The sequence below is a fragment of the Phocoena sinus genome, chromosome 1, assembly GCF_008692025.1.
Source record: "Phocoena sinus isolate mPhoSin1 chromosome 1, mPhoSin1.pri, whole genome shotgun sequence".
NCBI classification, from domain to species: Eukaryota; Metazoa; Chordata; class Mammalia; order Artiodactyla; family Phocoenidae; genus Phocoena; species Phocoena sinus.
In genome coordinates, this window is record NC_045763.1 from 19221335 (window position 1) to 19233878 (window position 12544).

General features: G+C 40.9%; 1 protein-coding gene across 1 annotated transcript in view; it reads left to right on the forward strand.

Annotated features, from left to right (window-relative positions):
• Positions 1-8442, forward strand: part of RCAN3 (RCAN family member 3) — a 41935-nt gene extending 33493 nt beyond the window's left edge. The window contains exon 7 of the mRNA XM_032633787.1: positions 7090-8442. The gene's annotated coding sequence lies outside the window, so the exon portion shown is untranslated. The remainder of the gene's footprint in view (positions 1-7089) is intronic.
• Positions 8443-12544: the final 4102 nt, after the last annotated feature.

Consider the following 12544-nt stretch of genomic DNA (forward strand, 5'->3'; position numbering starts at 1 on the left):
GTGGTGCGCGGGCTTCTAATTGCTGTGGCTTCTCTTGTTGTGGAGCACGGGCTCTAGACGTGTGGGCTTCAGTAGTTGTGGCACATAGGCTCAGTAGTTGTGGCACGTGGGCTCCAGAGCGCAGGCTCAGTAGTTGTGGCGCATGGGCTTAGTTGCTCCGCGGCATGTGGGATCTTCCCAGACCAGGGCTCGAACCCGTTTATCCTGCATTGGCAGGCGGATTCCCAACCACTGTGCCACCAAGGAAGTCCCTCTTTGTTTGTTTTAAAAGAACTAAGCCAGAGTTGTTGGGGACGTTGCTATTGTCACACATGCTTTTCAAGCTGTGTTCTGGGGAGCGGCCTCCAGGTGGCGCTGAGCCTCCAGGTGACCGGGGCCTGGCACTTCACTCTAATATGTTGCACATAATAGCCTTAAAATAAGATCTCACTGGAGCTAAGGATTCCTTGGCTGAAACAGCAAGTTGGAAAACCACTGCAAATAACCTAAAGGTAAAACACTCTTTTAATGCAGGATAGAAAATACAAGAATAAAGGTTTAAGTAATTTACCTCATAAAATTAGACTGACTGAGATAAAAGATTTAAAAAAAGAATAAATAAATAAATAAATAAATAAATAAATAAATAAAGAGAAAAAATAGACTGACTTAAAAGTTAGATTCAACAATGTGTGTATCGGAGTCCTATTATCACCAAGAAACATGTTGGAACAGATATGGGAAGTGAGCAGTAACCCACTATGTTTTCATTGGACGCATCAAAACATGGTTCCAATCTAGAAAGAAAAAAGATTTAAATTCTTAAGCTCATAGGAAAGATCTCAAATCTTGCCAAACTTCCCCTGGTCTTCTGAGACATAGAAGGTATAAATATAAGTAATTCATGGATTAGGTATTTAAATAGGGAGTATCAAAATTTGTTATATATTTGGAAAAAGTTTGTGGTCTGAAATATTTGGAAAAGTTAAGCAGCTATATTGCAGTGCTTCTAGGAACTTCGTTTTTTCATCAAGCATGTTCTTTCTTTCTTTCTTTGTTTTTGGCTGTGTTGGGTCTTTGTTGCTGCGCGCGGGCTTTCTCTAGTTGCAGCGAGCAGGGGCTGCTCTTCATTGCGGAGCACGGACTTTACGCGCAGGGGCTTCAGTAGTTGTGTCGCGTGGGCTCAGTAGTTGTGGCTCGCGAGCTCTAGAGCGCAGGCTCAGTAGTTGTAGCGCACAGGCTTAGTTGCTCCGCGGCATGCGGGGTCTTCCCGGACCAGGGCTCGAACCCGTGTCCCCTCATTGTCAGGCGGATTCTTAACCACTGTGCCACCAGGGAAGTCCCACTTCTAGGAACTTTTAAATTTGCACGTTCTGAGTCTCCAAGAGGATAGTACTGTACTTATCAAGTCTAATAAACTATGGAGCCATTTTGCCCAGAAGTGCTTCATTGCACTGGTGCACAAAGAACATTTAGAGAAGCTTGCTACTGAAATCCTGACTTTAACTTAATCAGTTAAAGGATAGTTTTGCAAATTAAAATTTCTTTATTAATTTCTCTAAACAAGAGTATTATTAGATTGGGGCATCAGAAGGAGCCTTCCTGGTTTAATGAATGGAAAAACCAATGTGATTATTAGACCCTCTAAGGAGGTACAGCAAAGTTGCCAAATATAAGAATTACTTAGAAAAATTGGTAGCATTTCCTTCCACTATCAATAGCCAAACCGTAAGCAATAAGATACCATTCGGGCCAATGCAGGGGACACGGGTTCGAACCCTGGTCCAGGAAGGTCCCACATGCCACGGAGCAACTAAGCCCGTGTGCCACATATACTGAGCCTGAGCTCTAGAGCCCGTGAGCCACAACTATACTGAGCCCACACGCCACAACTACTAAAGCCTGTGCGCCTAGAGCCCGTGTTCCACAATAAAGAAAAGCTACTGCAATGAGAAGCCCGCCCACCACAACAAAGATTAGTTCCCGCTCGCCACAACTAGAGAAAGCCCGCACACAGCAATGAAGACCCAACGCAGCCAAAAATAAATAAATAAATAAATTTATTTTTTAAAAAATAATAAGATACCACTCATAATTGCAACAGAACATCAGTGGAAACAAACTTTCAAAGTCTAATAAGAATATGGTTAATTATCTAAGTAATGCTTTTTTTCTTTTTGCGGTATGTGGGCCTCTCACTGTTGTGGCCTCTCCTGTTGCGGAGCACAGGCTCTGGACGCACAGGCTCAGTGACCATGGCTCACGGGCCTACCTGCTCCACAGCATGTGGGATCTTCCCAGACCAGGGCATGAACCCGTGTCCCCTGCATCGGCAGGTGGACTCTCAACCACTGCGCCACCAGGGAAGCCCTAAGTAATGCGTTTAAATGGGGTAGCAATATTTTAGGAATGTCAGATTTTCTCCAAATTAGTCTATAAATTTAGTGAAATCTGTCAAAATTCCAACTCTAGTTTTATAATAAACTCATTAATCTTATTCTAAAACGTTTATGGAAGAATAACAAAATAAATAATTAAGACAACCTTAAAAAGAAATAAGATGGAGATATGCCTTACCAAATATTAACCAAAAAGTCAAATGAGATTGGTGCAAGAACTGGCAAATAAACTAAAAAAAAAAAAAAATGGAGACCAGCCCATGTACATATAAGAATTTAATATACAATAAAGTGCCATCATAAATTTATTTTATTTATTTATTTTTGGCTGCATTGTGTCTTCGTTGCTGTGTACGGGCTTTCTGTAGTTGCAGCTAGCGGGTCCACTCTTTGTTGCCGTGGGTGGGCTTCTCACTGCGGTAGCTTCTCTTGTTGTGGAGCATGGACTGTAGGCACGCAGGCTTCAGCATTTGTGGCTCATGGGCCCTAGAGCACAAGCTCAAGTAGTTGTGGCGCCTGGGCTTTGTTGCTCCGCGGCATGTGGGATCTTCCCGGACCATGGCTCAGACCCATGTCCCCTGCATTGGCAGGCAGATTCTTAACCACTGCGCCACGAGGGAAGCCCCTAAAGTGCCATCATAAAATAAAAATGGAGAAAGGCTGGATTGTCTAGTAAATGGTGTTGGGGAAACCAGCTTAGCATATGTAGGTAAATAAAAATTGGTTCCCCATCAAACACCACGTACAAAGATGGATTCCAGATGAACTTAAGACCTAAATATAGAATGTAAAACTGTAAATGTAGCAGAACAAATTGTAGGGGAATGCCATTGTGACCCAGACACAGGAAAAGACTTCATACTGCTTTAAAAGCATTGCTGTAATGTAAGTATAATTTGACTACATTGACATGAATGTTTTAGGTTCAGTGAAGACTGCCATGGGCAATGTTGACAGACAATAGGGAGAAGATATTTGCAATCCTAACATGGGATTAATAAAAATTTGGAAATCAAAAGGAAAAGCAGCCCAATAGGAAAACTGGCTAAAGGATACAAACAGCAGTTGACAACAAAGGAAAAAGTGAGCCTATGAAGAGATACTCCAACCCAGTAATAAGTGTAAATTAAAACAAGATCCCACTTTGCACCTATTGGATTCTCAAAAATGTAAAAAGCAGATAACACCAAGTCTAGCCAGAGGGTGGGGATATAGGAAACCTGATATAATACTGGTGGGAATGGAGACTTATTCTGAAGAACTAGCTGGCAGTACTTTGTCATATCAATAAGAATAAAGTCTCTGGGGACTACCCTGCCGGTCCAGTGGTTAGGACTCTGCGCTCCCACTGCAGGGGCCTGGGTTCAATCCCTGATTGGGGAATTAAGATCCCGCAAGCCGTGTGATATGGCCAAAAAAAAAAAAAAAAGAACAAAATCTCTGACTCAGCAGTTCTCCTGGAGATATATATCCCAAAGATGTTCTCATGCAGGTCCGTAAGGAGACGTCTTGAGAATGTTCATTGTGCCATTATTTATGGAGGCAAGCTGGTGTCCCCAACTGGGAAATTGACACTGTGGAGAACTACACGTCAAGAGAGTAACCATGTACACAACAGCATGGATGGGTCTTAAAAACAGAGCTGAATGACAAAAGTGAGTCCGTGAGATGTATATAACAGTTGCATTACATAAATTAAAATACAAAGATAGTAATCACTATGCAAGAATGTATACAAATAAAAAGACATTAAACACATACATACATACATAAGAGGCATCCTGCATGGATCAATGATGATAATGTGCTGGGAACTGAGAAGTCTGATTTACTATTAGACTTTACATAGCCTTTTTTTTTTTTTTCAGTCAGTGTTTTTAAATGCCACTTTTTATTGACAGCCATCTGGAGTGGGGATGAGGTGTGTTTTATGACACTTGGCCAAGGTGATGGTTGGCCCATATTATTTAATATTTAAAAAAATTTTTTATTGGAGTATAATTGATTTACAATGTTGTGTTAGTTTCAGGTGCACAGCAAAGTGACTCTGTTACACATATACATATATCCACTCTTTTTTAAGATTCTTTTCCCATATAGGCCATTACAGAGTATTGAGTAGAGTTCCCTGTGCTATACAGTAGGTCCTTATTAGTTATCTGTTTTATATATAGTAGTGTATATATGTCAATACCAACCTTCCAACTTATCCCTCCTCCTACCCTTACCCCCTGGTAACGGTAAGTTTATTTTCTACATCTGTAACTGTTTCTGTTTTGTAGATAAGTTCATTTGTACCCTTTTCTTTAGATGCCACGTAAAAGCAATATGACATATTTGTCTTTCTCTGTCTGACTTCGCTCAGTATGACTATCTCTGGGTCCATCCATGTTGCTTCATATGGCATTATTTCATACGTAACCTTTATATAGACTTTAAGAAACTACTAATACATACCTCAGTCTCTTTCCTCCCTTGATTCTACATTGTTTAAAATTTTTATGTTATTTTTCTTTATTATTGCTCTAGAAGAAAATATTTTGCTGTGATTTGTTTAGGTGAAATGCAGATTTTATTGGAGGTATTTGCCTTTTAGGATAAATATTTCAGAAAAATGTCAGGAATGCCTATTCTGATGCTAGATGTGTGTATATTAATGCTTTCTCCAAGTAAGTTACATAGATTCTTTATTAACTGTACTCCCATATGGATGGAAAAAAATATACCCACCATTCATGGTTCTCTGAGCTACAGATAAGCATTGCATGTGGTTTGACTCTAGATTCACCATTTCCTTTTGCTTCAAAGAAGTAATCAAGTTATTTCTTGGCCTGGTGCTGCCTTTCTTCCATGTGTTTTGAATAATTGAGATCTTTAATGGAAAATTATACAGTTTTCTGTCCTGAGAGATCTGAGTAGGCCCCCTGGCCCCAGAGCAGGTAATTAGACCACAAATGACTTCTCAGAGGTTGCCTGGGTAAGTCCTGTGAATAAAAGGTCTTTAATGGGCCAGATTTACACATCTTCTATTACTTATTTCCTTGATAACTTGAGTCATTTCCTAGACTATTTATTAGAAATTTCTAACAACTGTTGGAAAGTCTAGAATGGAGATGTCTCCTTTCCAAATGAGAAGCAGCCCTCCTTGGGCATTGATTGACCAGTGCCACCTGCTAATTCTAATGAATTAGTGGGTTCCTTTGTGAAAGAGACAGAGCTGCCCTCCAACTCGGTTCCAGTCTTCAATTTCCCTTCACCATCCATACAGGAATGGAGCACCTTAAAATGTGTTTTCCTGGAGAGGGGCTTACAAATTGTTCATACTGGAATAAAATTAAACTGCAGGCTTACTAAAAACCCATTGAGGAGCACATTAGTTATCTACTACTGCATAATAAATTACTGCAGAATTTAGCATCTTAAAACAACAGAGCATTTATTTATTATCTCACAGTCTCTGAGAGTCAGGAGTCTGGGGCTGTCTGAAGGTGAAGGCTCAGGGTCTCTCAGAAGTTTCCATTGAGTAGTCAGCTTGGGCTGCAGTCACCTGACGGGACTGGAAGACCCGCCTCCGGGCTCACTACAGGGCTGTTGGCGGGAGGCTTTGGTTCCTCACCGCAGGGCCTCCCCGTAGGTGCACACAGGGCATAGAAGCTGGCTTTCCCCAGAGTGAGGGATCAGAGAGAAAACCCAATATGGAGTCTTTTTTTTATATAAAGTATTTTTATTTTATAAATTTATTTTATGGATTTATTTTTTGGCTGTGTTGGGTCTTCATTGCTGCTCATGGGCTTTCTCTAGTTGTGGCGAGCGGGGGCTACTCTTCGTTGCGGTGCACGGGCTTCTCATTGCGGTGGCTTCTCTTGTTGTGGAGCACGGGCTCTACGTGTGCATGCTCAGTAGCTGTGGTGCAGGGCTTAGTTGCTCGGAGGCATCTGGTATCTTCCGGGACCAGAGCTCAAACCTGTGTCCCCTGCATTAGCAGGCAGATTCTTAACTACTGCGCCACCAGGGAAGCCCCTGGAGTCTTTTTATAACCTAAACTCAGAAGTGCTATCCCATCACTTCTGCCGTATGCTGTTGGTCACGCAGACCAACCCTGGTACCAAATGGGAGGAGAGGAAGGGTGCTCAAACAATCCTGAGAGGGAAATGTAAAGCTCTAAACACCTAGATTAAGAGAAGGGTAAAGAATTAATTCTTTCCCTTCATCTCTCAGCTCTCCTTATTCTAACTCTCTTTAGTGGTCACTTCATCCCCTCTTACGGCAAAAAGGACTTTCCCCTCAGAGTAGAGAACAAGGCAGCAAACAGGTAGAAGGAGAACTTTCTAGAGTCCCAACCTAGGGGAGGATTCTGATTGGCTTGGTTGGGTGACATGCCCATCCCTGTGGCCAGGTGGGCAAGTCCTTTACCGCAGAAAGGGAAACAGAAGAAGGGCAGACAAAAACACCATGTATGTACTTCAGTATACTGATGAGTGTTATAAAGCCTAAAAGGTGACAGCATTTTACCGATTGGTGAATTGGTCAGATTTTAGCGATCTAACAGATAAGCAGTGTTTGTTTTTTAATCTGGTATTTATTTTTTACCGTCCAACTGATTCCAGGCAAGATATGAAGAGTAAATTTTAAGGGAGTCTTATAAACGTACCCAAAATAACTTGTGATACAGAGGTTTCTGACACAGATCTTCCATGATAATTTACCACAGAACTTCCTTAGGATCTTGACGTCAAGTGACAAACAACACCAGTACCACAGTCTTCCATGTTACACTGAGAGACATGTACTCAAAATCCATGAAGAACGTTATTTTATCACTACTCTAAGTTTTTGATAGGGTAAGTCACTTTATATTATTTCATCTATTAAATACTTAAAGATCCAGAGAAGGAAACATCACAGCTTGCTTTTTGTTTTTAATTAATTAATTAATTTATTTTTGGCTGAGTTGGGTCTTTGTTGCTGCACGTGGGCTTTCTCTAGTTGCGGCGAGCGGGGGCTACTCTTTGCTGCGGTGCATGGGCTTCTCATTGTGGTGGCTTCTGTTGTTGCAGAGCATGAGCTCTAGGCACGCGGGCTTCAGTAGTTGTGGCTTGCGGGCTCTAGAGCACAGGCTCAGTAGTTGTGGCGCCCGGGCTTATTTGCTCCAAGGCATTGTGGGATCTTCCTGGACCAGGGCTCGAACCCGTGTCCCCTGCATTGGCAGGTGGATTCTTAACCACTGTGCCACCAGGGAAGCCCTCACAGCTTGTTTTTATTTAGATATTCTGACTGTATAAAATTTTACTCTCACACTGTATCCTTCCATTCTTTTTTCTCAGTGTAAATTTTTATTTACAAGTTTCCAAACTATTGCCAAAAAAAAAAAAGAAGAAAACTATTACCAGCATCTAATTCCAGAATGTTTTCATCACTAAAAGAAACCCTGCACCCATAAGTAGTCACTACCCATTCTCTCCTGCCCCCAGCCCTTGGAAACCACTAATTTATTTTCTGTCTTATAGATTTGCCTATTCTGGACATTTCTTATAAATGGAGTCATACAATATGTGGCCTTTTGTGTCTGCCTTGTTTCACTTAGCATGTTTTCAAGGTTCATCCATGTCATAGAATGAATTCTTCATTCCTGTTTGTGGCTGAAAATATTCCACTGAATGGATATAGCACATTTTGTTGAATCATTCACCAGTTGGTGGATTTGGGATATTCCCACTTTTTAGTTATCTATAATGCTTTCATGTACATCCTATACAAGTTTTTGTGGGGACATATGTTTTTGATTCTCTTAGATAGATATACCTGGGAGTGGAATTGCTGGGTCATGTGGTAACTCTGTGTTTAACTTTTCGAGCAAATGCCAGACTGTTTTCCAAAGGTGCACCATTCTACATTCACCCCAGCAGTGTATGAGTGTTCCAGTTCTCACCAACACTCTTTATTAGCTGTCTTTTTTTTTTTGGCCGAGCTGTGCAGCATGTGGGATCTTAGTTCCCCACCCAGGGATCGAACCCACGCCCCCTGTACTGGAAGCTCAGAGTCCTAACCACTGGACCACCAGGGAAGTCCCTTTAGCTGTCTTTTTGATTTTAGCAATCTTAGTGGGTGTAAAGTGGTGTCTCATTGTGGTTTTGATTTGTATTGTGGAGCACGGGCTCTAGGGTGATGACTAGTGATGTTGAGCACCTTTTCATGTACCTATCATAAGCTATTCGTATATCTTCTTTAGAGAAATGTCTATTCAGCTGTATAATGGATTGAGTAGTGTCCCCCCAAAATTCATGTCCACCTGGAACCTTATGGGGAAATAGGGTCTTTGCAGATGTAATTAATTCAATGTTAGGTCATACTGGATTAGGGTGGGCTCTGAGTCCAGTTTGACTGGTGTTCTTATAAGAGGAGTGAAATTTGGTCATGGACATACACAAAGAGAATGACATGTGGAGACAGGCAAAGAGACTGGAATGATGTTCCAGAAGCCAAGCAATGCCAAAGATTGCCAGCAACCACCAGAACCTAGGAGAGAGACATGGATCAGATTCTCCCTCAGAGCCCCAGTAGGAGCCAGCCCTGTCAACACCTTGATTTCAGACTTCTAAAGCTGCTAAAAGTGTGAAAGAATGCATTTCTGTTGTCTTAAGCTATGCCGTTTGTGGAAATTTGTTACAGCCACTGTAGGAAACTAATACAAGCTTCTTGGCCTATTTTTAAATGGGGTTATTTGTGTTTTTATTCACAACTTCAACTTATAACCAGAACATACTACATAGGACTTAATTCTTTCCTTACAGTTAAAGTTTTTAACAACAGTCTGATTTATATCACTAGCTTTAAAAGCAAAATTTTGTATATTGGTTTTAAAAGGACTATATTTGTGCTTATCTCTTTATGCTTATTTTTTTCCCACTGGTCCTCCTGATACTGACCAAGGTTCTTGGCCTTCCCCAATCAATAGAAATTGACTAGAGGCCAGACAAGAAATTCAGACAAGGCTTTACTGGGGCTCCTGAAGGTGCAGGAAGGAGTGAAAGCAAGTAACAGGTTCCCTTGCTCGCTCCCTGAGTGGGGGCAAGCTGGTTCCTTACGGGGTGTGACCAGGGCTCTGGCCGGAGGGGTAGCTTAGGTGGTTTGCCCACCCCTTTGGTGGTGTTGTGTGCAGGGGGCGTGCGCAGTACCCTGCTTTTGCTCCCAACACCCTGTTTCAGTTCCTAGCTCTTCAGAAGTGGCAGTTGGGTTTTTTGGTCTTTCTGTATCTTTTTGTCCGTAATCTTCCCCAACTGCGTATGCATGCAGTTATTTTTGGTTCCTTATAGTTTCTTTGTATTTTGTTGCTTGAGGAGAGTGCATTCAGTTGCAAGCACTGCAGCAAAGGGTCCCAGCTCCCAGCCTGCCTCACTCATATCCTAGGAATGACTTTAAACACGTGTTATTATATTTGTTAGGAAAAGTCACACAATTTGTAACGAAATGTAAGAGAGAAGAGAGAGAGGATGAATGTGGCTGAGCTCTTCTGAGTAAATGCCTTACTCTCTTCTTGGCTCCCATTCATTCTTCATTCACTCATTAATCTATACAACAAGAATCTATCATATGTCTTCTCAATAGATGACTGAGACATCTGTTTTGCCCTCGAGCATTCATTCCAGTGGGGGAAACACTAGAATGCAGACATATAAACAGATATTCACCATCATTCACAGAGTTAGTTACTGCTATAGAGTGAATGTTCATGTCCCTTCAAACTTCATATGTTTAACCACCAAATGTAAAATAGATAGCTAGTGGGAAGCAGCTGCATAGCACAGGGAGATCAGCTCGGTGCTTTGTGTCCACCTAGAGGTGTGGGAGGGAGACGCAAGAGGGAGGAGATATGGTGATATATGTATACATATAGCTAATTCACTTTGTTATACAGCAGCAACTAACACAACATTGTAACGCAATTATATTCCAATAAAGATGTTTTTAAAAATATTCATATGTTTAAATCCTACCCCCCAACACAATGGTATTAAGAGGTGAGTGGGGCCTTTGGGAGGGAATTAGGTCGGGAGGGTGGAGCCCTCATGAATGGGATCAGTGCCCTTATAAAAGAGACCCTAGAGAGCACCCTAATCTCTTCCACCATGTGAAGTTACAGCAGAAAGATGGCTGTCTATGAACTAGAAAGCTAGTTTGCACCAGACACCAAAGATTTATGGAATCTGAGTCTTGCTTCAGGGAAAGCAGGATATTTAACCATTATGTATTTTCTGATTACATTTTGATCATAAAAAAGAATGTAGAGATAGCTTCATCCACCAGAGGCAGACAGCAGAAGCAAGAAGAACTACAATCCTGCAGGCTGTGGAACAAAACCTACATTCACAGAAAGACAGACAAGATGAAAAGGCAGAGGGCTTTGTACCAGATGAAGGAACAAGATAAACCCCTAGAAAAACAACTAAATGAAGTGGAGATTGGCAACCTTCCAGAAAAAGAATTCAGAAGAATGATAGTAAAGATGATCCAGGACCTCGGAAAAAGAATGGAGGCAAAGATCGAGAAGATGCAAGAAATGTTTAACAAAGATCTAGAAGAATTAAAGAACAAACAAACAGATGAACAATACAATAACTGAAATGAAGACTACACTAGAAGGAATCAATAGCAGAATAACTAAGGCAGAAGAACGGATAAGTGACCTGGAAGACAGAATGGTAGAATTCACTGCTGTGGAACAGAATAAAGAAAAAAGAATGAAAAGAAATGAAGACAGCCTAAGAGACCTCTGGGAACAACATTAAACGCAACAACATTCACATTTTAGGGGTCCCAGGAGGAGAAGAGAGAGAGAAAGGACCCGAGAAAATATTTGAAGAGATTATAGTCGAAAACTTCCCTAACATGGGAAAGGAAATAGCCACCCAAGTCCAGGAAGCACAGCGAGTCCCATACAGGATAAACCCAAGGAGAAACACACAGAGACACATAGTAATCAAACTGGCAAAAATTAAAGACAAAGAAAAATTATTGAAAGCACCAAGGGAAAAATGACAAATAACATACAAGGGAACTCCCATAAGGTTAACAGCTGATTTCTCAGCAGAAACTCTACAAGCCAGAAGGGAGTGGCATGATATACTTAAAGTGATGAAAGGGGAAAACCTACAACCAAGATTACTCTACCCAGCAAGGATCTCATTCACATTTGATGGAGAAATCGAAAGCTTTACAGACAAGTTAAAGCTAAGAGAATTCAGCACCACCAAACCAGCTCTATAACAAATGCGAAAGGAACTTCTCTAAGTGGGAAACACAAGAGAAGAAAAGGACCTACAAAAACAAACCCAAAACAATTAAGAAAATGGTCATAGGAACATACATATCGATAATTACCTTAAACGTGAATGGATTAAATGCTCCAACCAAAAGACACAGGCTTGCTGAATGGATACAAAAACAAGACCCATATATATGCTGTCTACAAGAGACCCACTTCAGACCTAGGGACACATACAGACTGAAAGTGAGGGGATGGAAAAAGATATTCCATGCAAATGGAAATCAAAAGAAAGCTGGAGTACCTATACTCATATCAGATAAAATAGACTTTAAAATAAAGAATGTTACAAGAGACAAGGAAGGACACTACATAATGATCAAGGGATCAATCCAAGAAGAAGATATAACAATTATAACTATATATGCACCCAACATAGGAGCACCTCAATACATAAGGCAACTGCTAACAGCTATAAAAGGGGAAATCGACAGTAACACAATAATAGTGGGGGACTTTAACACCTCACTTACACCAATGGACAGATCATCCGAAATGAAAATAAATAAGGAAACAGAAGCTTTAAATGACACAATAGACCAGATACATTTAATTGATATTTATAGGATATTCCATCCAAAAACAGCAGGTTACACTTTCTTCTCAAGTGCGCACGGAAAATTCTCCAGGATAGATCACATCTTGGGTCACAAATCAAGCCTCAGTAAATTTAAGAAAATTGAAATCATATCAAGCATCTTTTCTGACCACAACACTATGAGATTAGAAATGAATTACAGGGGAAAAAATGTAAAAAAAAAACAAACACATGGAGGCTAAACAATACGTTACTAAATAACCAAGAGATCACTGAAGAAATCAAAGAGGAAATCAAAAAATACCT